Genomic DNA, 24,929 nt, shown 5'->3' with positions numbered 1-24,929 from the left:
CCTCCAAGTTTGCTGTATTTGAATCCATAATCCCAGTTCAAGTATAAGAGGATGGTATTTACCTTTGTTGCCCTGGAACAAATCCATTCCTCTTTTGTCCTCTGTTCAAGTCTGTCTTATCACCCGTGCTATGTTATTCCCATTTTGCGATACCTGAAATATTTTTGTGACAATCAAAGATGATGGTTTATAGACTTGAGAGTCTGGAGCCCAGATGATGCTTCATCTGTGTAGTAGTTTCTGATATTTCCTGTCAGCCTTCACATGGTTCCTCATTGTATTTAAATGAAGCTCTATTATTGCGCAGTTGTACTTTTTTGCTTGAAATCTGTTGTGGACTGAATTGTGTCCCTCTAGAATTCATGTTGAAGCCCTAACCCCTAGTACCTCAAGATAATTGTATTTGTAGACAGGGCCTTTAAAGAGGTGACTGAGTTAAAATGAGGCTGTTATTGTGGGCCCTGATCCAATCTGACTGGAGTCCTTATAAGAAGAAGAGATTTGGACACACAAAGAGACACCAGGGACACCAGGGATGTACGTGCACAGAGAAAAGACCATGTGAGCGTATAGCAAGAAGGGGCCATCTGCAAGCCAAGGAGAGAGGCCTCAGAAGAAACCAAACTTGCTGACACATTCATCATGGACTTTTGGCCTCCAGAACTGTGAGAAAGTAAATTTCTGTTGTTTAAGCCACCAGTTTGTGGTATTTTGTTATGGCAGCCCTAGCAAATGAAAAATCTCTGTCATTAGACTCTGAATCAGTGGCTCAGTAGTCATTCAGCTACATGCTTCCTGACCCATGGTAGGCACTTGGTAAATGTTCGTTTAGTAAGCGTTTGGACAAGTTGTCTAGAGAGGGCCCTCAGAGATCATCTGGTTCAATCCAGGTCTCCTATTTCCCAGACTCATGCCCTTTCTGCCACACAGATGGAGGGTGTTGCATCATTTCCCTGAGAGCTGGTTTCCAAATGTTCTCATGTGTTGTTTTGAGTGCTGTTAAAGTAATGTAAACAGGCATCCGTAGCCCCTGCCATGCCAACTGTTCTAATAGTTCACTCTCACCTCACTCTCTTTCCTAGTTCCAGAGGAAAGCCACCGAATGTTAGAGCGAGAAGGAATCTTGGATATTGTTTAATTGAATCCCTTCATTGAGAAGTTTTTTTCATTCTAAATGTAATATAATTATATTAGAGAAAATTTGGAAAGTACAAATAAAGATATCTTTACTCTTACCACGTGTTGGTATTTTGGCGTTTTTCCTGCATATGATTTTCTGTATATAGTGATAACCATAGCTCGTGAGCAAATTTCTTTTTGTTCACTTTATAAGCATGTTGCTTTGTTGTCTTCATAACAGAGATTTGTAATGACTATATAACACTCCCAACAAGTATATGCGCTTCACACTCTCATTGCAGAATATTTAGATGGGCTTATTTTTGGATATTGACATTCTTTGTTCTTGTAACTGTTTTCCAAATGTTGGATTAATTGTTTTGGGCAAGATTCCCAAAGTGGAATTAGTAGGTCAAAAGTTAAGAACAGCTTCGTGTTTCTTGATATCATTACCAAATTGATTTTAAAAGGATTGTACTAATTAACTAAATCACTCTCTCTTTTTTTTCCCAGATGGTTAAATTGAGGCCCAGAGAGAGCAAATGAAATGCCCAAGTTCACAAAGGTAATGGTTACACATCTGGAGCTAAAACCCGGGTCCAAGATTCTTAGTCTGTTTTTCTTTTTTTAGAAGATTTTTTTCTTTTTTGTTTTGAGGAAGATTAGCCCTGAGCTAACATCCACTGCCAATCCTCCTCTTTTTGCTGAGGAAGACTGGCCCTGAGCTAACATCCGTGCCCATCTTCCTCTACTTTATATGTGGGATGCCTACCACAGCAAGGCTTGCCAAGCGGTGCCATGTCTGCACCTGGGATCCGAACTAGCGAACCCCAGGCTGCCGAAGTGGAATGTGCGGACTTAACTGCTATGCCACAGGGCCGGCCCATTAGTCTGTTTTTCTTTACGCCCTTCTGAAAACCCTAATTTCATGGTATAACTGACAATGAATCTGCATGGCACTATAATCTAATGTCTCCCAATCCTCCAACATGTATGGATAACCTTTATGATTTTTGCTATAGCTTGTACCACTTCTACTGTTATTTACTTCATGCTTTTTGTTTAAATAAATTTAATTTACAAAACAGCCTCATCCTATGCAATATTATCTGTGAGATTATGGGTATGATATATGCTTAGATTTTTTTCTAACATGCATTCAAATAAACTTATAAGTATTAAAGTAAAAGCTAATTTATGTTCTACCTAAAATAAAATTTGGAAAATACTGATCCAGTGGGAGAAACATGGACTTTATATCCAGACAGACTTGGGCTCAACTGCTTGTTCTGTCACTTAACTCTGTAGTCTTGGACAAATCAGTTAGCTTCTTTGGTCTTTGGTTCTCTGATTTGTAAAATGAGGATAATAGTAACCACCTTGCAGAATTAGGAATAAATGAGCTACTGTGGGTGCCCAGTGCTCACTGCCCCAGTAGGTGTTCAGTACCTAATGATTACTGTGGTTATTTTTGCGGACTTCTAGTTTTTTCCCAAGAGAGAGTCTCTGCTGAAATGTTAGGCTTGTTAGTTTCTGCTGACTTGTATGTGTAAAAAAATGACTTCCACTTGTTAGGACTTGTGGCAGATCTATCATTATTTTGACTTCCAAGTTCCATTACATATTAGCTTTGTGATTTGGGACAAGTTACTTAACTTTTCTGTGCCTTATTTACCTAATTTGTAAGATGGTGCTAATAATAGCACATTAGTGTGTGTATGCATACATCTGTTTCCCAATTCTGTCCACTAGAGGGCCTAGAAGCAATAGCAACCTGGGCAATATCTAGTGTCCTGGTTTGTGAATGCCATTCTCCCATCAAAGGAACCAGTTAACATCCTTGGAGAGGCTTCTTCCAGGACTAGGGCAGGAAATTTCGTACAAGATGAGCCTGGAACATCTTGTGGTGTCAGAAAGTCAGGAACTGCTAAACAAATGCTATGTCAAAAAGACACAGACGCCTACTTGAAGGAGCTCTCAATGGCTAATTTGGGGACAAAATGAGCAACATAATAAATAGTGATAGCAATGGATTATAATCCATAAATATTCATGAGTCTTTACTTATATAAATAAATAATTGAATAAATAAATAAATGGGAGAGAAGGAACAGCTCTTTCTTAGGGTAGAATCCCAACTGAGAAATGTAGAAGGAATGATGGAAATAGAAAATCACTGTTTGGGTAATACCATGGTAATACTTGTTGTAGGCAAGAATCATCAATGGACTTTAAAAATTAATGGGAAAAAGTATGATGAGAAGAAATAGGGTATTTGCACAGTCTCAGAGTATCTCTCCACAAGATACTTATTAATTACAATGGGAAAATAGTAACTTTCCAGTAGAGAAACCTGGCAGACAGCACTTAACCAAGTGTTCAAAGTTAACATCACTGGTAATGAGAGTTATCGATATCATGGGTCCTCTGATGGGATGCACTGAGAAGGCACACATCACTTCTGTGGTATTTTTGCCAAAAATATATAATCTGAGCTTAATCGTGAGGAAATATCAGACAAACCCAAAGTGAGGGACATTCTACAAAATAACTGACCAGTACTCTTCAAAAATGTCAAGGTGATGAAAGACAAGAAGGCTAAGAAACTACCCTAGGTTGGAGGAGACCAAGGAGACATGATAACTTTATTCAGTGTAGGATCCTGGATTGGATTCTGGACCAGAGAAAGGACATTAATGGGATGATTAGCTAAATTTGAATATTGTACATTAGTTATAAGTATTGTATCAATGCTAATTTCTTGGCTTTGATAATTGTATTATGATTATGTAAGATGTTATTTGAAAAACTGAATGAAGGATATGTTGGAACTCTGATTATATTACAATATTTTTTAAGTCTGAATAATGAAAAGTTAAAAATAAAAAACTACATTAGATTTCTGTGAGGACAGAATGATATAATATGTGTGAAGTGCTTAAACAATGCCTGCCACATAGGATAGCTTAACACATGTCAGCTATTTATATAAGTAATTTTATAATTAATAAATAATATTATAAGCAAAGAGTAATCTACTATCATAAGTAATTCATTTCCTAACATTCTCATATATTCTCCCCTCTCCCCTGTGAAAAGCATATTGAGCATGTATGTATTTATTTTTTAATTTTAATTTTTTTTTTTGCTGAGGAAGATTCACTCAGCTAACATCTGTGTCAACATTCTTCTATTTTGTATGTGGGTTACCACCACACATGGCTCCATGCATGGTGTAGATCCGTGTCTGTGAACCTGGATTGCCAAAGCTGAGCACACTGGACTTAACCACTACCCCATGGGGCCTGACCCTGTATGTAGTTATTTTAAGAGATAAAACTAGATCAGAGTTTCTTTTTGGGGGGTAGGTGGGGGGGTGTCATTTCCTCTAGCCAGACTCCGTCAGTGTTGCAAGAATTGAGCTGACAGCTCGGATCTGATATGGTTTGTAATCATGCTGCCTGGCAGCGCAGTGAGCTTTCCCCAGTCCAGTGTCCTTGTGCTCTAGAAACTACTTAGAAATTCCACTCCCTCCATTTATTGAAGCCTTACTAGGTGCACATTATAGATCTTTTAATCCTCACAACAATTCTATGTGCTAATGGTGTTTTATTCATTTTGTGATGATGAAACGAGGCTCCAGAAAATTATGCAACTTGTTCAGGATTGCAAAGTAAGAGGCAGAGCCAGGATTTGGATCTAGGTTCCCCTGACTTCAAGGCTGAGTCTAAAGGTCTAGGTAAGTCTAAACGTGTAGATCTGAGAACTACTGATGTAGAGCAGTGGTTCTCAACAGGGGAGTGGCTTCCCCCTCCAGGGGACATTTGGTAATGTCTGGAGATATGTTTGGCTTTCTTAACTGGGGGAGAGGGGTGCATGGACTGGCTGCTGTTGGCTTCTGTGTGTAGAGGCTACACAGTTGCTTATAAACATCTTACCATGCACAGAATGGCACTCTACAACAAAGAATTATCCAGCCTCAAATGTCAGTAGAGCTGCTATCAGACCCAGGTGTAGAGTTTTCCATGGGCAGTATTTTGAACTTAGAAACCTGAGGACTTATTCTGTCACTTAGCAAATATTTACAGAGTGCTGTGCTGGATAATGTGAGGGATATGGAAACAATACACCAAATAGTGCCAGCAAGGAGGTTACAGTGTAGGAGGGCAGGGGGTGGAGGTAGGAGAGGCACAGCAACACCTGCAGTATAAGGCCGAATATGATAAGTGCAGAAAGAGTCAAGCTAGGACTAAGCACGTCCACAAGAGGGAGAGCTCACATCTGGTCGTGGGAGGAATCAAGGAAGGCTGTGGGGAGGAGGTGGTTTTGAGCTGGGTGTATGACCAAAGTAGAACTGGTAGGAAAGCACAAGACCTGTTCAGCGAAGAGCTAACAGTCTGGTTTAGGTGCAGCATAGAGCATTGGTTAGTGAGTGGAGGGGGTGGACTGGAAAGGCAGATTGTGGCTAGAGCTTTGAATGCAGTCTGAGGACTCTAGCATTGGTGTCTGTCATAGTGATGGAAAAAAGCCTTCCCTTCCAGAAAGGTGTCTAAGCCCTAGCGCTGTGGGGCCCAGCAGCTTGCAGAGAGCTCTTTCTACAAGGGAGAGGAGGTTTGATATTTGGGTGGAATACGGTGAACTTCTGATTTTAAACCCTGAGCCGTTGGTGAGTGTAACAAAGCTGTTTCACCTCACAATAGCCCTTGTGGAGATGGTTCTGTCAAGTAGAAACGTACATGGGGATGAGCTCTCTTCTGTGTGGTTGTTCTGCTAAGGGCTGGGCCACTTGAGCTGTAGTGAAACTGGAGCCCATTTGGCACCCCTAACCAAAGGTCTGCTTTCCAAATGGTGAGCTGTTAAAACTGAGGTTGGTATGGCTGAAGCTTCAAATATGGAAAACTAGGATTTTTATAATTCTTACTTGATCATTAAATAGCATTAGGAATTGTTGGTGGTGTGTCTGGTGCAGTATAAAGAATAAAAGCAAGGACTTCCGTATCTTCTATGAGGGTATGAGTACCTTTGACAGCTTTACACCACCACCAGCAAGGTTGGCCTGGGGGGAAATTCATTACTCTTCTGGAAAAGAGATTGTGGGACAGGTAAGGGAGCAAGTCTTTGTTGAGCCAGTACTTTATTTTGTTTTATTTTTGCCAGCTACAGTTTCAGGCATTTTCATTTAACTGTCACAACACTCTTTGATGTAAGTACAGTTTTCTCTATTTTGTAAATGAGGAAGTGAGCATTGAAATAGGCTAACTTGCTCCAATCCCTCTGGCTAAAAGGGGCTACATTTCAATTCATGTTTTTTGCCATATTTTCTCCCCCCTTGTTCCCCTTTATAGAAATTAATCTTACTTATTTGGATTTGGGCTGCTAGAGACCACAGACATCAGCATTTTGGCAGCAACAGAAGAAGGGAAGAAATTAGAACTTTCATGGTGACTGTGGTGCTCCTCTAAATCACTTGAAGAATGTGTGGAAAGTTCCCAGCTCAAGACTACCCTCTTTTTGGGATGGCTCAGGTCTCAATAATTGGCTTGGTGGTCTGTGCTTTAATCCCAGGCCAGTGTTCCCATTAGAGGGGAGAACAGTGGAGTGACGCTGGCCTTGTTATGTTCCAGGTTGGACCAGGTGCTTTACAGGAATCTGGGAGGTGAAACTGGCCAAATAACAGAGATGAAGCATTCTTAAGAACATAAGATGGTGACTGATAACCTGGCAGCAATACTTGTTCCCTTCTCTCTTCCTTCCTGCCTCCCTACCCACTAGTGTTTTCTGACTTCTTCCCCAAATCTTTTTGTTCATTTGGATTTCCTTATGCCTTTTGTTTATGCCTTATAGCTTAATATCTGAGAGGAAAGTGAGTAAAAATGTTGGCAGAAGAGAGGATAACATGGTCTGTTTCCACTCTATCCTCCCTGCTGCCATCCTCGGCACAATATCAGCAATAGTAGTGTTGTTGTTTGGGAAGTGGCCCTGTCCTCATTGTAGACAATTTCCTCCAATTCCATAGCCACATGAGGTGGGAATCAGAGAGGATCAAGGAGGAGAGGCTGTTCTCTCTTGCCCAAAACACTGCCCCTGGAGCAGTGGGTCGCACAAGGCCTCCTTCTTGTTCGTCAGGAAAGCGGCTGTGGCTTAGTTGCTCCAGCCTAAAGGACAGGGAACTGGGTTGGTGGAAGATCTCCAGGGCTTCAGGCCCAAGAAATAGGGTTTGAGAAGCAGGAACCACAGGAGGGAAGGAGCCCTTTAGGTGTTTGCCCAGCCTGCTGGGGCTCTTGGCTCCAGACCTTGTTTGGAAACAGCCAGGGCAAAAGAAGGAGGTAATACGACTTGGAGTGAACATGTAGGTTACAGAACATCAGCACTCACTAAACCTGACTCCTAGTCCAGAGACTAGGAAACAAGCTCAAAGGAAGAGGAGAGGTAGGCTTGAGTGCTGGGTGATATTTTTGGGGACAGAGGGGACAGTTAACAAGGAGGTCCTCCCCAGCATCCTGCAGGCAGGAGTGAGAACAGGTGGTGTGACTTTGTTTCACCTAAGAGGGGGGAAGAGGCAAGGCATGAGTCATGCCCTTTTTGATTTTTGTTTGATCCTTCTTACCCTCTCCATTTTCATGTTATCCCTGCCTGTTGTCAGGTTGGGAGGTGATTGTAGACTTTGCTGCCACAAAGTTTGTAAAGCATGCAGGGGGCCAGACACTGTGGTCAACAGCGGAGATTGTCCTTAAGTTGAAGGCTTGGGCTTGGTCTTAGCTTGGTCTGATACAAATCACTGATGTGGCTGCTCTCTGGAAAATTCTAACAATTCCCTTTGTCCTCAGGAGGCTGAAGAGTAGCTAGGGAGATGACATACCTTTCATAAAATCTCAAGATATAAGTGGAACCAAATTTCAGAAGTGACAGGAGTTCATCATGGAGTCAGAGTAGCTCAAGGGTCTCTGGGTCAGTGCAACCTGGGCCGGGACTTGCCGGTGAGGTAGGTTTGGTTTGGTGGAGGGCAGATGAGAAGGCCATGCAGAGAAGGAGCATGGAGCTAGTTGGGGGGATCTTTGATGGCAGGGGCTGGCTTTTGTTTTATTTGTGTTCCTGAACTTACATAGGGCCTGGCACTTTGGGAATACTCTATAAATGCTTGTTGAATGGAATGACATTTTTGTAACACTTTAACCAGGCCTGATGTGTTAGAAAGCATGTTAAAGTGCATTCCTTTATCAGAAAGAAGATTTTACTCATAAGTGATCACTCATACACATGGAACCTGAGGGAGGTGCTTTACTTTTCCCATTGAGTTGCCATCAGTCCCCTCCGAGGCTGCTCAGGATCAGGGAGCTCCTCAGATCTTCCTCCAGGTGCCCTAGTCTGTTTACTCCTCTGCTCTCCCCAGGTCCCACCTCCCCGTCAGGTCACCTATTTGATTTTCCCCTCCACGGACTTGGGGTGAGGTGTTGGGTCCTGTGTACCATGGGAGGGGGCTTCGGGTTCCTCAGATCCATTGATATAAAACAACCCCAAGACGAATGGCCTTTTCTCTTGTTAATATTCACAGTTACTTAGAACCCATTTCTAGAACAGTATTTGTGCCAGCACGGTCTCTCTGAATTACAAGGAACCCCCACCTCCGGGAGGGAGGTAAGGGGAAAGTAGGAAGAAAATATTGTTCTGCCACAGCTATTTGGTCTCCCTACTCTACAGTGTACTTAGCAGACATTCAGAAATATTTGTTGATTGATTCCATGATTCATGTTGCTCTAATAATCATTTATTCATACATGCATTCAGTGAACATTGGGCACCTAAGGTGTGCCTGGGTATTTGCCAGGTGGTGGCTCCCGAGAGGAGTTAAGGGGTGATGCTGTCTTTGAGGAGCTCTCACTATACATGTAGACCCATGGAGATCTAATCCAACAGTCCCATGTTACAGAAGTGGAATTAAATCTCAGAGAAGTTATATGATTTGTTCAACATCACGCAGTCAGTTAGCCTCAAAGCCACAGGACTAAAAGTCAAGATTCCTGACTTGCTAGAATTTCTGTTAGTGTGCAGCTGCCTGGCTGCTGCTTGTGCACATGTGGTGAACACTAATAGGAGAGAGAGGACATTCAGAATGAAGTGGGAGCCTCTGACACCTTGGGTTAGCCAGAAGGAAATGTCCAATCCAACCATGACTGCAAAAGGACTATCTGGACAGTTGCTTTTTTTTTTTTTTTCCACTTTGAGCTTGCAATGAGGAAAACTGAGCTGAGAAAACTAAGAGTGGAAGATTTTCGTGGAATTCATGACATGGGCCAAAAAAGTCTGTGTTTGTCTCTGGCAAGGTGTTTCTCACTGAACTGTAATGGGGTGGCTTTGATTCAGGATTCCCCCATAACCTAGAGCTCAGTGAGGTCAGGGACCATGTCTGGTTCATCTTTGTCTCTCTAGTGCACAGGACATAGCAGGTTCTAATAAATATTTCCTTAAAAATAAAACTGAATAAGAAGCATGCACCTACACAGGTATGGGAGGCCTGAGCAGTATGAGTAGGAAAAGCAGTATCCTCAAATGAGCTGAGTGGTCTTTGGCTTTCTCCATAGAGGTGTAGCGCCCAGAATGGAGAAGCAGGTGGTCCTGTGGCTCTGCTGCTCTGGTTAGAACACTCCTAGAATTCAGAGTTTCCCCTGTGGTTGATATACTTCACTTGCCCACTGGAAAGTGACAGGAGGGTGCAGGGACTTCAGAATATGTCATTTGGGAAATGGCTGAGGGAAGATGGCAGGGGTGTATGGTGGTTGCTCACAAATGTTTGAAGGTCTGTCGTGTGAAAAAGTATTAAACTTATTACAGTGCCTACGCAGAGTAGGACTAGGATTGATGAGTATGCGTCAGACCCATTTTGACTCAGGAGGAGAAAGAATGACACAGTGAAGTTAGTTTCCTTGGAAAACTGAGGTTTACTGGCAGAGTTCCAGCAGGGGCTGGACGTCTGAAAATAACTGTCACAGTGAATTTTTTGAAGGTTACAAGGGCAGAGGTTGGCTTGGAGCCCAGGTATCACACTGATACATTTTATTAGGCATTACAAAAACTGCCCTTTGAAATGCGACATTATGATGCAGGCTGAGCTGTGTGTGACAGTTACTTCCTGTCATTGTGGATGGTTGTGATTCTCTTATCTAATCTGTGACTTGGACTTCACCCCCTCTGTTAGCCTTCCCCCTCCTTTACTGGTGAGAGTGCTAAGACTAGGTGCATTTACTGATCATGGCCACAGGAGGCAGCGCTGCCCCACTGGTGCTCCTAAAACCTCTCTATCTGGATGTGGGCAAGTCTGAGAGGGGAGGTTAGGATTAGGAAAAGGGCACAGATGAAGTGAAAAGGGAAACATTCTGTGTTTTGTTTTTGTTTTTTCCTGTGAAGTGACAGGGTTGAGGTGAGTGTGAACAATTTGGAGAAGTGTCTTGAACTTTAATGTGGCTTACAGATCACCTGAGGATCTTGTTTAAATACAGATCTGATTCTTCTGGTGGAGACTGAGATTCTGCATTTCTCATAAGCTTTTGGACGATGCCTTGCTGCTGGTTGGTGGACCACACTTTGAATAGCAATGCTTGAGAGGTCATTTAGAGGTTAAGTCTCACTTCATCTGATTTGTGGCTGAGGAGAAACTGAAGTCCAGATGGAGAATGTCACTTGCCTGATGTAGCCATGACTTTATTGCATAAGTCTTTACATTTAAACCCGAGCATCTGACTCTTAGTCCAGTTCTTGCTCCACTATATTCTGTGCCCCTCTTTACCATTGTTAGTGGCATCTCTGTAGCTTAGGAACCCAGAACTCCCATTTTCACCCCCATCCCCTTTGGTCTTTGCTCGAAGGCTTCACTTTGGTTACTCTCTTACTCAAAACTTTCGATGGCTCTTCTGAAACTAGAAGACCAAGTTCAAATGTCTCTGTCTAATTTTCATGGCTGTACAACACAAGGTCCCACGTTAGCAAGTTTACCTGACTGCACTGTGTCTTAACCCTGTCTTTCTGATGTAGCCATCTCTGCCCCTTCCTCTTCCCTAAACATACTGTGTTCAGTCCTCTCTCAGTGGTAGTGGTATTGGTGTGGGCTTTGGAGTTAGACATAGCTACTTTCTAATCCCAGATCCGCTACTGACCTTGGCAAGTTACTTCACCTTTTGAAGGATCAGCATCCTCCTCGGAAATAAGCCCATATGGTGGTTGAGAGGAATAAATAAAATAACAGATGCAAACCCACTCTCATTCCTGAAATCTCCTTCAAAACTAGCATCTACAGTGGTGCCTAATATCTCGTTCCCTGTGCTTCTATTTCTCTTTGTCTCTGTTTCCCTAAGACTTAACCATTCAAAGGCCTAACCTGCATCCTGCCTCTTTCCTGAAACCTTTCCCAGTCATTCCTGACCTAGTTGATCCCACCCTTCTATAAATTATTTCATCCATGTGTTAGCATTTAATTATATGCCAGTCCTCTCAGTGAGACCCCACAGAGACACTTGAGGGATAATTGGCTGTGTAATAATTGAGGGATAATTGAGTTAAGTCTTTGTTAGTACACCCAGTGTGTTCGAGCTGCCTTCTCTTTTGTCACTATTGAATAGCAGCAGCTCCTCCTGCACCAGCAACATCAGGTGCTAGTAGTTTGTGGATACTTTAGGGCTAGTTCTCATCAGGGTCCTTCCTGCCCCCAGATTTTGGTTAAATTGGTGTTTCTCTTTGCATGTTATCAGATAGCCCTTCTAAGGGAGGTGTTGATGAAATCTCTTCTTGGAAACTCCAAGATAATAACGCTAAGGAAGTTGAGCACAGTGTCATTGCTTCAACAACCTAGTGACAGGAGATGTGTACAGTTTGCTATTCCATGGAATTTACAACAGGGTCCTTACTCCCTTACTCCAGAAGAGATTAAGGGCAAAAGACCAAGTAGGGAGGGTAAGGTTGTTTAAGGGAGGTCACGTACTTCTGACCCAGATTCTGTGAATTATTCCTTCACCCATCCGAAAGTGTTTGTGTTTGCATGTGTGGTGGCATATTTATATCACATAATGCATAATTTCCTACGTCAGTGGCAATTAGTAGCTCAGGTCAGGCTTATGACAGTAAAATTATATGGTGTGTGCTTTTGCTGCAGCAAAGGTTTTTCTGAGGTCTGGAGAGAAAATAGACCAGGAGGGCTGGACACTTCACTGAGCGTCCTGCCTTCTCCTCTTATTCAACGACAGTCTACTCATGCATCACTTTCTCAATGAGGGGCTTTCTGGCCTTTCCTTTTCCCCGACTGTGGGTCCATGCTGAAGTCTGGATATATTTATCTTTGCCTGGAACTGGCTGTTCTTTTACAAATAGAGGCCCAAGGACTGGCTTCTTTGCTGATTTCCAGGATTCTAATCTTCATTGACTAACCTGGTGGTTTCTGATGCGGGGTCGGTGAGCCGAGGAGTCGAAAGAAAGATTTCTTAGACTCTCAAGATCTGGCAGTAGTGCTCTTTTATTTAGAGAAGAGTGTAGCATGGGGACAGGACCCATGGGCAGTCAGAGCTTCTGCTGCTGCCGCTTCTGCTGCCCCCGCTGGCATGGGGACAGGACCCATGGGCAGGCAGAGCTGGTGTGTGGGGACAGGACCCACGGGCAGTCAGAGCTCCTGCTGCTGCCCCCGCTGACATGGGGACAGGTCCCATGGGCAGTCAGAGCTTCTGCTGCCCCCAGTTGAGGGTTAGAGCTAAATTTAAGGCATAGGTATATGATTCATCTCTTTACAAGACAAAGGAAAGAACATGAAAAAAAGTTAAAATGGTATCAGTGCAGGTGGGGTCTGGTCATTGGGTGATCCCATGACTTTTAGACAAGAATCAAATCGGATTAAGTAAAGGTCAGAAGCCACCACCCTAAACCAGTTACATGAGATTGCCAGACAGCAACCAACTTAAGTTCTTGCCTTCCCCATTAAGAGCTTCTAGAGATAAGACCATTCCCCCTTCTTCCTGGCACAGAGAGGGAGGCATCTTCACAGATAGAGGTTTCCCTTAGAAATGTAAATGTTTCCCAACAAAGGAGCAAACAAATTCCACTCCTTGGAGCCTGAATCTCATCTGTAGTTTTAAAACTAACCAGCCTAAAAATCCTCATCATAAGCCATTTTAAAATTAAGCAGCCTAAAAATCCTCATCAGTTTCCATCCCTGGTTGCTGCTTAGAATCACCTGCAGCGCATTTAAAACCTACCAATGCCTGTGCCTTATCCCCAGAGAGTCTGAATTTTTTTTTAAAAGATTTTATTTTTTCCTTTTTCTCCCCAAAGCCCCCCCAGTACATAGTTGTATATTCTTCGTTGTGGGTCCTTCTAGTTGTGGCGTGTGGGATGCTGCCTCAGCGTGGTTTGATGAGCAGTGCCATGTCCCCCCAGGATTCGAACCAACGAAACACTAGGCCGCCTGCAGTGGAGCACGCGAACTTAACCACTCCGCCACGGGGCCAGCCCCTGATTTTTTTAAAAAATATTTTATTTTTTTCCTTTGTCTCCTCAAAGCCCCCCGGTACATAGTTGTATATTCTTAGGTGTGGGACCCTCTAGTTGTGGCATGTGGGATGCTGCCTCAGCATGGCGTGATGAGCAGTGCCATGTCAGTGCCCAGGATTCAAACCTGCAAAACCCCAGGCCGCTGCAGCAGAGCTTGTGAACTTAACCACTCGGCCACAGGGCCAGCCCCAAGAGTCTGATTTGATTGGTGTAGGGTATGGCCCATGCATTGGTAGTGTTGGAGAAGTGGGAGAATTCTCCCTTTTCCCTTAAGATTCTTATGGCTGGTCAAATATTTAAAAAGGCAGGTTATCAGGAGAAAATCAAACAAAATTTAATGGCATGTATACATGGGAGAAACTCAGGAGAAACTGAGTAACTCAGCCAATTGGCCGAGGCTGCCTGTTTAAGTATCTTCAGCTACAGACAAGGAGGATCTTGGGGATAGTGATTTGGGGCTTCAAAGGGGAGGAAGGCAACTCACATGGAAACGGAAAAGCAAATGTTTGGTAAATAGAACTTTGATAAGAGTGGGCTTAGCATGGATCCTCCCAGTCTACTGATACCCAGAGTTATCTATGGTGAAGGCTTGTTCTGGGGACAGGCCTTTATTTTAAATTTCTTTTAGGCAGTTAGGCGGGGTAAGGGGGAATGTTCTTTCTGAGTCTTCTGGGCCTTTATTGTCTTCAGCTTGAAATAATCCGCATACCAGAGTGGCACATATTGGGGCGGCCTGCCCTGAACCCCATCAGTAGTTTAAAAAAGCTTCCACATAAAATAGTCATTTTACATTGGAAAAACCTTAGCCAAGTGTTCAAAGTTAACATCACCAGTAAGGAGAGATATTGATATCATGTGCCTGATATGATGGACTGAGAAGGCACAGCATCACTTTGGTGGTATTCTTGCCCAAAGTGCCTAACCTAAGTTTAATCGTGAGGAAATATTAGATAAGCACAAATCAGGGTCATTCTACAAAATGGCCAATACTCTTCAAAAATATTAAGATGATGAAAGTAAAAGAAATTCTGAAGAACTGGCCCTAATTAAAGAGACTGAGGAGACAAAAGAACTAAATGTATTGTGTGATCCTGGGTTGGATCCTAGTTTAGACAGGGGACATTAGTGGGAAGGTCGATGAAATTTGAATAAGACCTGTAGATTGGTTCATTGTATTCTATTGACAAATAAAAATGGCAAGCAATAGGATATATTGGAGAATGTGAGGAAGCCATTTGTTATTAACCTAATTCGGCCTGACCTTGTCTTTCCAAAAGGGCCTGACCTTGGCTGTTGAGCATGCATTGTATATCTGCTTTAGATATTCCCTATGACAAGAACAAAGGCCCTTGAGATAAAGGTGCAACTTCCCTCCCCCTCCAACGTTGTCGTCTCCTTAAGGATTAAGCATCTTTCCTTAGGCTAGAAACTGATTGCTGTGCTCACCTGACTGGCCAGCTGGAGACAATAGACTTGCCTCCTGCTCCGCCCACCAAGATAGCAGACCCACTACCTGCTGTGTCCATCAAGTGCTGTGCCGACAGGGTAATCTTGTGACTATTGTGGGAGGGACATTTCAATCATATGTGAAACACCCTGTTTGGGGGTATATAACCACTCTGTGCACCCCACTTCTTCAGTGCCCTTTCTTCCTTTGGGAAGAAAGGCCCTGGGCCATGGTCCTCAGATTTCAGCTCAGAATAAACTCACCCAAATTTTCATTTATAGATTGGTTATGGATTATTTTCATGGACACTATCAATGATAATTCATTAATGTTGATAATTATACTCAGGTTATCTACAGCCTTGATATTTGGGAAGTTGAGTGAAGGGTATATGGGAACTTTGACTATTTTTGGAATACTTTGAATGTCTGAAATTATGTTAAAATGAAAAGTTAAAACAAGAAAAGAAAGAAGCTTCCAGGTAATGAATGAGTTGCCAGAGTTGAGAACCACTTCCCTAAGTCATCTTGCCTAATACTCTCAGAGTAATCTTCCTGAAAATGCTATTTCATCCTGTTCCTGACCTTCTCAAAGCATTCCAGTGACTGCTGTCATCTGCAGGATGAAGTTCAAATTCTTTAGGCTGCCATTCAAAGACCCTGTAGCATGGCCCCAACTGTTCCCTTGATCTATGCAGTAAGACTTGAACCTACATTTTACTTTCTTATGTCTGAATTGATTCTAATTCTTTTCCTTCTTTCTATAATACCTTTGCCCTTGTAGGGGATCAGAATTGGCCACCCCAAAGTGTATCTCTTTGGCATGAGGTTTATTTTGGGCTGGTTACTTTTAAAAACTGCAGACATGAGAGAAGCTCTGAAAAGTAGAATGTACCCTTTGTAAGAGACATTTAAATTTCTGAGGGAAATCCCCTTCTGTAAAGGTATCTCTCTCTGTACCAGGAAGAAGGGGGATGACTTTATCTCTAGAAATTTTTATCAATGTGGCTGGCAAGGACCTAAATCTGCATGATAACCTTACTCTTGTTTCCTGTGCTTTTCTGGTAATCTCCCATAACTGACTCCCCCATCCCCAACATCCTCCTTTGTTTTCAGCTGAAGATAGTATTTAAGGGAACAGTGTCTGCCATTTTGGCAAATTACCCACTTTCTTGGGTTTCTCTCATGCATCCATGTTACAAAACTTTGTTTGATTTTCTCCCATTATTCTGTCTGATGTGCGTTTAATTTGTAGCCCAGCCAGAAGGACTCAGAGGCTAAAGGATTCGTCTTCCTCCTCTACAGTTTGGAAACTTGAATGGGATAAAACTTCACTGGCTGGACACTGCTCACTCCTGCACTACTGCAGCTGAGAGATCTTGGACCCCTGACAAGAGCCAGCAGGAGGGAAGAGTTCTTACCACATCAGTCTCCTGGATCTCTGCCTGCAGGGTCCAATAGAAGGGAGAGTGGTGAGTTTTTTGGCTTTTCTTAATTTAGGTTAGCAGGAGAAAATATTGGTGAAGCTAGCTTCTTGGACTCAGCAACTCTAGGAAATTTGGTTGAGTACTCATTGGTTGTAGATCGTTTTCCTCCCAGAGATAGTATTTTTCCTTCTCTCTCTTTTTTCTGTCATTTGTCATAAGACACAGGCATCTTTATAAGGCTGTTGCCTGGGAATATGCTCATGAGGTGAAAGCTGTTGCTAAGGGCATCTTGCAAGCCAAAAGGCCTAAAATATGGTGGGCAGTTAAGAGCCAGTGGGGTGCTTGGTAACTCAAAAAATCTCCTGTGAAAGGAGAAGGTGGTCATGAAACGGGGTAAATGACACAAGTCCTCCTGCCAACTTCAAGAAAACTTTCGTGCAATGACAAGGTATTCTGTAAAGCACACAGGATCCCCAACCCTGCAGCATCTCCCTCCTAGGTATTAATTTTGCTCCGAGAGACCCAAGGGTTAGCAAAAGCTGTTAATGTGCATCGGATGAGGTTTTCCTTTTGTCTTGTTCTGTGTTTTGAGAGCTTGGCTTTGTGACCTTTTTGGTCTCTGCTATCCAGAGGATGCATGTATTGGTACACATCTCGTTAGCCAGTTGAGTAGACTGGAGTTCCAGGTCACACTCTTTGTCTGGCTGTGTGAGCTCTCAGGGGAGTTTGTCATAAGGGGTCCCAATTGCTTTCATAAGGGGCCTTTGTTGTTTTAACTTTCATTTCTTGTTGTTCAATGAAGGCCTTTGTTTTGACTATTTTTAAGATTGAACTTTCTGAATCTCTTTTGGGGATGCCTCTTGTATCCATGGTTAAGCTTATTGGTATGAGTTGCTGTTAAGATCCTACTCATCAATGTGGCCAGGTGATGGATTGTTTAAATTGGAAAAACTTCTAAATTGGGAAAAAAATTTGTGAGAGCTCTCATCATAATTTTTATTGGTACCTATGAGAAGGCTAAATTAAAAAGGAAATAGAAACAAAAATAATTACTAGCCTTAAGACCCTGACTCAGGTTACAATTAAATTGAGAAAATGTAAAAGTATAAGTGTTGATAAGGTTATAAATGTTGGAATGTTTGAGCTGATTTTATATAAAGAGGTTATATCAACTTTGCCTGAGTATGTTTTAAAATTGTCTGACTGCGAGTGCTTCCTGTTTCCAAAATTATAAGACCAAGACCTATTGATAAAGTCCTAATGAAAGCTATGAATACAGGTATTAGAGTTGATGGAATTCAAATAAAATTTTGTAGAAAAACTGATATGTTTATAGGCTTTGTGTGAAGTGATTGTATCTTTTTCCCTGATTGTATTATAGATTGTATTGTGAGGATAGGCATTGTGTGTCACTTGGGAAAGAGAATATTTCCCATGCCTGATTATAAGACAGCATATAAATCTGTCCTTCAGACAGTGTTAATTAGACTTACTAAAGGGAAATCAGTAAGGTTGCTTGAACCCACACAATATGAGACAAAAAGAGGAGGCTAATATCAGGTGCTAATAAAAAAGGATAATAAAGCTCCCCCATCAAGGTAAATTGGTCTGGTGTTAAATTGTACACTTAGAAAGAGACGCTTTGTTAAATGCTTTGTGCAGACTTTTAAAGGTATGATACCTTGTTCTGAAAGTTTTAGAACATACAACTTTGATTCTCCTCTTATGTTAAAAATTTCCCTGATATAGGGGCTGGCCCAGTGGCACAGCAGTTGAGTTCACGTGTTCTGCTTTGTTGGCCCAGGGTTTGCCGGTTCAGATCCTGAGTGCAGACCTATGCACTGCTTGTCAAGCCATGCTGTGGCAGGTGTCCCACATATAAAAAAAGTAGAGGAAAGTGTGCACGGATGTTAGCTCAGCGCCAATCTTCCTCAGCAAAATGAGGAGGATTGGTGGCAGATGTTAGCTCAGGGCTAATCTTCCTCAAAAAAAAATTTCCCTGATATAAAGAAGCAATTGGAAGGGTGTAGCTGGAGGGATGGGTCAGACTCTTTTGTCGGACTGTAGTCCAGTTCTTTGGGTGACTGGAAGCAACTGTCTTTGTCTTGCAAATCTCTGCAAGGCTGGATGTATAACTCTAGAATGCAGTTCAAAGTTCACCTGTCTTTTGCCAATCCCAAAGCCTCTCCTATTCCTCAAAATGCTGCTAGATATTGATTGAGACAAAAGATTGAGCCATTAGAAACAGATAAGGCAAATATGCCCCGGAAACTTCATCTTGAAGAAAATGTGACTACTTGCTCTGTGCCTTTATGGTGCAGATTTTCTACTCCCATCTTCTCTGGGGCTCGAGAGCCATTCTTTGAAATACAAATATTTCTCATAGACTAGTGTGCTTTGTTTTGCACATGATTCATAAAAAAAAACTTGACGTTTCTGTGTCTACCTGTGTGTCTATATGTGTGATATTTTACCTCAAGGTGGTACTGCTAAAATTAAGAGCTCTGTTTAATTGACTGAAAGCAAGTGCTTACATGTCTTTGGTGAATGAAAGCTTAAGTTTGTTGGTTTGATTAAAACAGACATGTCTTCAGAATTATCAGTATTGGATATGATGCAGATATGCAGCCTGAGTTTAGTAGTTAAAAAAGCTCATGTTATCCCTGCTACAAATTTGCCAGCATAATAACTTAGAATGATAGCTAATTTTATCTAATGTCTCATGAAGTTTTCATGGGTAATCTAGACATAATTGTTGGGAACAAATGATTTAGATGTAAGTGAGATAAGAGTTTAAACTTTTAGCAATAATTATATTTTATATGTATTTAATAATTTCCAAAATCTCTCTAGTAATTTGAATCTTTGAAGTTTTGCTCAATTAAATGATGAGAAATTTGTGGAATATCTACATTATTTCTAAATAAGATAAACTGTTAGACATTAATTACTAAATATAAGTTTGCCTACTTTTGTCTTATTACAGAGAAACTAAAAGGTGTTTGGGTCTATTGGTAAACATGTCTTGTGTTTTATTAAAAGATTGTACTAGGGCTGGCCCAGTGGTGCAGCGGTTAAGTTCACACGTTCTGCTTCTCTGTGGCCCAGGGTTCGCCGGTTCGAATCCTGGGTGCGGACATGGCATTGCTTGGCATGCCATTCTGTGGTAGGCGTCCCACATATAAAGTAGAGGAAGATGGGCACGGATGTTAGCTCAGGGCCAGGTTTCCTCAGCAAAAAAGAGGAGGACTGGCAGTAGTTAGCTCAGGGCTAATCTTCCTCAAAAAAAAAAAGATTGTACTAGAGAGTAACATGTTTCTGAAATTATAAAAAGTATTTATAAACTTGCCAAGCCATAGAATGCTAATGTAAAAGACAGTTTATAATTGCTTACTTCTTAGTTTTTACATAAAAATTAAGGTTTTTAAGGGTTAAAAATTCTAATGTGTGATTTAAGCTACTAGAAATTAATAAGGAAAATATTTTGTATTCAGGGAAAGTAAGATATATGTTTTCAGTAAATAAGGTATAAAGAATGGAAATATTTTTGTTTGTTTTGTTAAGAAAGATAAATTTGTCCTAAAGTACTGGAAGAAAAGAAAAAGAAGGCATGGGACAAGTTCTGAATGTAAAAAGAAAGTAATAGAAAGTTTTTAAAGAGGAATTCTAAGAAAGAGTTTTGTACATGGTCCAGTTGGCTAAGATTTAAATGGATTTAATTAAGTAAGTGAGTTTTAATATCAAAAGCAAACTGATGCAAAATTAGAATTTGCTTTTTTTCCCTGTCTTAAAAGGATGATTTTCTTAAACTTTTAGTCTGCTCTTGGTAAAGAGATTATGAAAGGTTTTTTTCCTTTGAGTAGTCTACCAGAAGGGTAGGGCTTTTGTGTTTTATCAGAAATAAATTTCCTATATGGTTTCAATCAGGTCTTTAATCACAGGTGCTAAGGTTTTTCTTACAGCTATTTAATTCTCTACAGTTGCCTAAAATCCTTTAACTGTCAGCATGGTTAAATGGATAACTAAGCATTGTTTCATAGGGACCTATGATATTGTGTGGGTAAGTGTTATTGATGTAAGTATTTTAAAAGTTATATAGCATTCCAGAAAATTCTAATCTGTCCTGGTTGTCAGTCATAATTCTGGTTATTATCTTAAAGGGTTGTATGTTCCAGAAATAACCAAGTTTCTTTGTTAATTGTCATTTTTAAGCCTTTTGTCATTTACACAGTTCTGTTTTACTCTACTTTTACAAATGTCTTAATCTACAGAGATTCATAGAAAGGGCTCTGACATTTATTCTAAAATACAGCTTTCTGACAAACTTTCAGATTATAAAATTGAACTGAATAAGAAATTACAGAACTTGAATGGAGAAACTCATAACCCCATAAAACTGCTAACAGAAGATTAAGCTCAAAAATAGATTACACAGGACTGAATGAACTGATGAGGATGATTATAATTTTTATGAATTCATTTGAAATATTGCCAATTTTTAAATGTTTTGTTTTTCCAGATTTAAGAAAACCTTTTTCTCTTTACTCTCACACTAACTATGACTTATAACAATTTGGTAAATTATGCTTTTGTAAACAAAATTGAAACATTTTATCTTTTTCTCCCTACCTGATCCCTCCAGAATTTGGATACTCTTGGTGAGTAAGTGTTATTTTCATGGCAATATAGTTATTTGCATAAGTTCAGTAAGAATCTGTTCTCCTTATAACGGGACACAATTGGAAACATTGGTTATCTTATCAAAGCTTTGACTGGAATGTCACATTTGAGAGAAACAGGCATAGACTCAGATATGACCAAACAGCTTTTGGGAAACAAAGATTGGGCTTTATGGAATAAAGCCACTTGGAAATGTTGGCCTGCCTTGTTTACAGTATTCCTAGCAATCTTACTGGGTAAGTAAGGAAGGTCACTTATCTGGCAGGTTCCTGGAACCTCGAAATATTTTGGGGAGCTTGAGAAGCGAAAAATGCATGCAAATCTGTAGGTATTACAGGCTTTGTCTGATAAGTCCTTGGCTTTCCTGGCCTCAACAGGCCTTTGTTTTCCCTAAAGATTGGCACCTGGGCTAACAACTGTTGCCAATCTTTTTTTTTTTTTCTGCTTTATCTCCCCAAACCGCCCCCCCCCCCCGCCCCCCCATACACAGTTGTACATCTTAGTTACACGTCCTTCTAGTTGTGGGATGTGGGACGCTGCCTCAACGTGGCCTGATGAGTGGTGCCATGTCCGTGCCCAGGATCTGAACCCTGGGCTGCTGCAGCGGAGCATGCAAACTTAACCACTCGGCCACAGAGCTGGCCCCCTCAAGAGGCCTTTAAAGTTAAATCTAAGATTCATTATGAAAAGTTCCAGCAAAGCAGGTTTAAAAGAGCCTGTATAATCAGGAGTCAGCCCCATGGCCCAGTGGTTAAGTTCATGCACTCCACTTCAGCAGCCTGGGGTTTTGCTGGTTTGGATCCCGTGCATGGACATGGCACTGCTCATCAAGCCATGCTGAAGCAGCACCCCAAATAAGACATCTAGAAGGACCTACAACTAGAATATACAACTGTGTACCAGGGAGCATTGGGGACAAGGAGAAGAAGAAGACGAAGACGAAGAAAAGATTGTCAACAGATGTTAGCTCTGGTGCCAATCTTAAAAAAAAAAAAAAAGAAAAGAGCCTATATGATCAATTGCTATTCTTGTTGTACTTATGTAAATAATTGGGCCAAATTTATTGAAGATAGACTTACTTTACACACCAGTCAGTCTTAATTTGGCTATCTTTTGTAAAAATGGGGATGATTTTAGAGAGAAAAATTGTTTCAGTAGAAACTATAACGCACATTTGTGGATATTAGATCCTAGTTCTGTTAATTGTCTTGAGGTTTTTGTTTTCTACTTGTAAACGGTACTGGATCCTGAATTCTTCTAGTCTCCTGAAATATCTGGCTACAAATCTCCAAACTAACATTAAAAATTTTTTTCCCATCATTTTTATTTGAAATCATTGAGAACTGAAACTACCCTTGTTCCTAAAGTCCTGCAAACTGAAGCTGGACAACTTGATATAAACTTAAGAGAGAGCACCATGATAGCATGCCTGTTACTGTGTAAGTCACTCAAAAGGATACTTGAACACTTGATGACATCATCAGAGACATTTTAAGCTGCAAAGGATGCTTCAACACTGACATCTAGAAATCTTCTTAACTGGCTGTCCTCTGAGCTCAGAAACTGGTTACAATTTGCTCCAACCACTAACCTTGTTTTCCTTTTTATTTCTATAGGAATACTTCTTACTAAATACCTGATCGCTTGTTTTCACAATATAGGCCTAACTTTGGGAGCTCACCTGCATCACCACCTAATAAAATAAATTTAACTGGGCTGATCTATTATCAGGACTAAGAATTGTGTTCAATTCTGGAGATGGAACAATGTACCACTCAGCTTCTGGACTATGAAACTTCTTAAAGCTTCAAAGGACAGTGAAACTTCTTAAAGTTTCAAGGGCGAGATTGTGGGGAATCAGAACTGGCTATCCCAAAATGTGTCTTTTTGCCATGAGGATTATTTGGGCTGGTTACTTTTAAAAACTGCAGACATGGGAGAAGCCCTGTAGAGTTGAGTTTACCCTTTGTAAGAGACATTTGTATTTCTAAGGGAAATCTCCATCTGTAAAGTATCTCCTTCTCTGTACCAGGAAGAAGGGGGCAATGACCTTAACTCTTATTAATGTGGAAGGCAAGGACTTAAATCTTCATGTTAACCTTACTCTTGTTTATTGTGCTTTTCTGGTAATCTCCCATAACTGACTGCCCCCATCCCCAACATCTTCCTTTGTCTTCAGCTGAAGATAGTATTTAAGAGGACAGCATCTGCCATTTTGGAAAGTTACCCAGTTTCTTGGGTTTCTCTCATGTATACATGTTACAAAGCTGTGTTTGATTTTCTCCTATTATTCTGTCTCATGTGAATTTAATTTGTAGCCCAGCCAGGAGGACCCAGATGCTAGAGGATTTGTCTTCGTCCCCTACACCCTCTTGTTGAGCCTCCTGAATTATTCTTCATTCTAAGACCCATTTCAGATCCTGTCTCTTCATTGAAGCCTTTTATGAATATTTCTGCTAGAAGCAGTCATCTTTTTGTTCTTTGATTTCTAGTAGGTAGGATGGTGTGGAGTGAGAACAGGAGCTTTAGATTCACAAATATGTGAGTCTGAATCCTGGTTCCATCTCTTTTCCCAGTTCTTGGATAAGGGAAAAGCTAATTGACTTCTTGGTGTTTGGGTTTATCATTTGCAAAATAGGGACAATGTTCCTGATGTCAAAGGGTCACTATGTCCATTAGGTGAGGTGTACATAAAAGTCCCTGTCACACAGTAAGTTCTCTACTCTTCTTGTGTGTAGGTCAGTGGTCCCCAGGGGGATTGTGGGTGGTGCAAAGGTTCTTGTTCAAATTTCCTGCAAAGCCTTTAAAAGATACTTGTGTCTGGTTATCACTAAGATGACAAATACCCTTGAACTGAATTGAGTGCTTGGGGCTTTAAGGAATTTAACAGATCTCCGCCCCCCCAAATCCAACTCAGTAAATATGTGACCTATGGATAGAGAAATGTAACCCAACAGAGAAAGAGGGAGGGACAAATGGATATCTAAATGGGATAAAGCTGTGATGCCCCCCACATCCACCCCTTTGCTCTTAGTCAGACAGCATTGAGCAAGTGTGACTCCTTAAACCATGAGTCCTGCAGAACAGCCCTTCTCTAATCTATTCCCTGCCCAAGTGATACGTACATAAGTGAGTCAGGTCCCCTATTAGCTGAGCAATTTACTCCCTTCTCTGTTCCCTCCACCCAAACAGCTCAGTGCTGGGTGCTCTGGTTTGGCTCCAGACCAAGGTCTCTAGTTGGTCTAAGAAGACAAGGCCAGGAGGGGCAGGCTGAGAATGATGTCAGATGCCAAAAGGCATGGAAAGAGATAGGTGGGGCTGCGATATTCAGATACCACAAACTCTGGGTGTGCCCTATGACTGTTTCTGCCTTTGGAGTCTCCTCTTCTTTGTGGCCATTGTAGGAACTCTGTCCTCCTTCTCCCTTCTCATTACACTTTCTTTCCCTAGTGTACCCTTTTTATGGCTAGAGAATGGCTGTGCAAATAGCTGAGAATTCAGTAAAAATGGCTTTTCATGGGGACTGTGAACCTGACTGTCTTTCCTCCTGAAGGAGATTGAGGTTCATAATAGCAAGCTTTTATGGAAGGATGTGCAATTGTGATAGTGTCAGGGAACAGGTGATACTGAACCCCTTAATCTCAAGTTTATGCGCCTGATGTTCAGTAAGCCAAACACTAAGACATCAGCGCTTTGAGATAGAGAAAGATTCATTTGAATTTTTCAAGACAG

At 41.4% G+C, this 24,929-nt stretch overlaps 1 pseudogene; it reads left to right on the top strand.

Moving 5' to 3' along the window:
- LOC123281331 (poly(A) polymerase alpha pseudogene) overlaps window positions 1-24,929 on the top strand; it is a 296,804-nt pseudogene that overhangs the window by 35,127 nt on the left and 236,748 nt on the right.

Source organism: Equus asinus, chromosome 26 (genome assembly GCF_041296235.1).
Source record: "Equus asinus isolate D_3611 breed Donkey chromosome 26, EquAss-T2T_v2, whole genome shotgun sequence".
Taxonomy (NCBI): Eukaryota; Metazoa; Chordata; class Mammalia; order Perissodactyla; family Equidae; genus Equus; species Equus asinus.
This window is presented reverse-complemented; position numbering and strand designations above follow the sequence as displayed.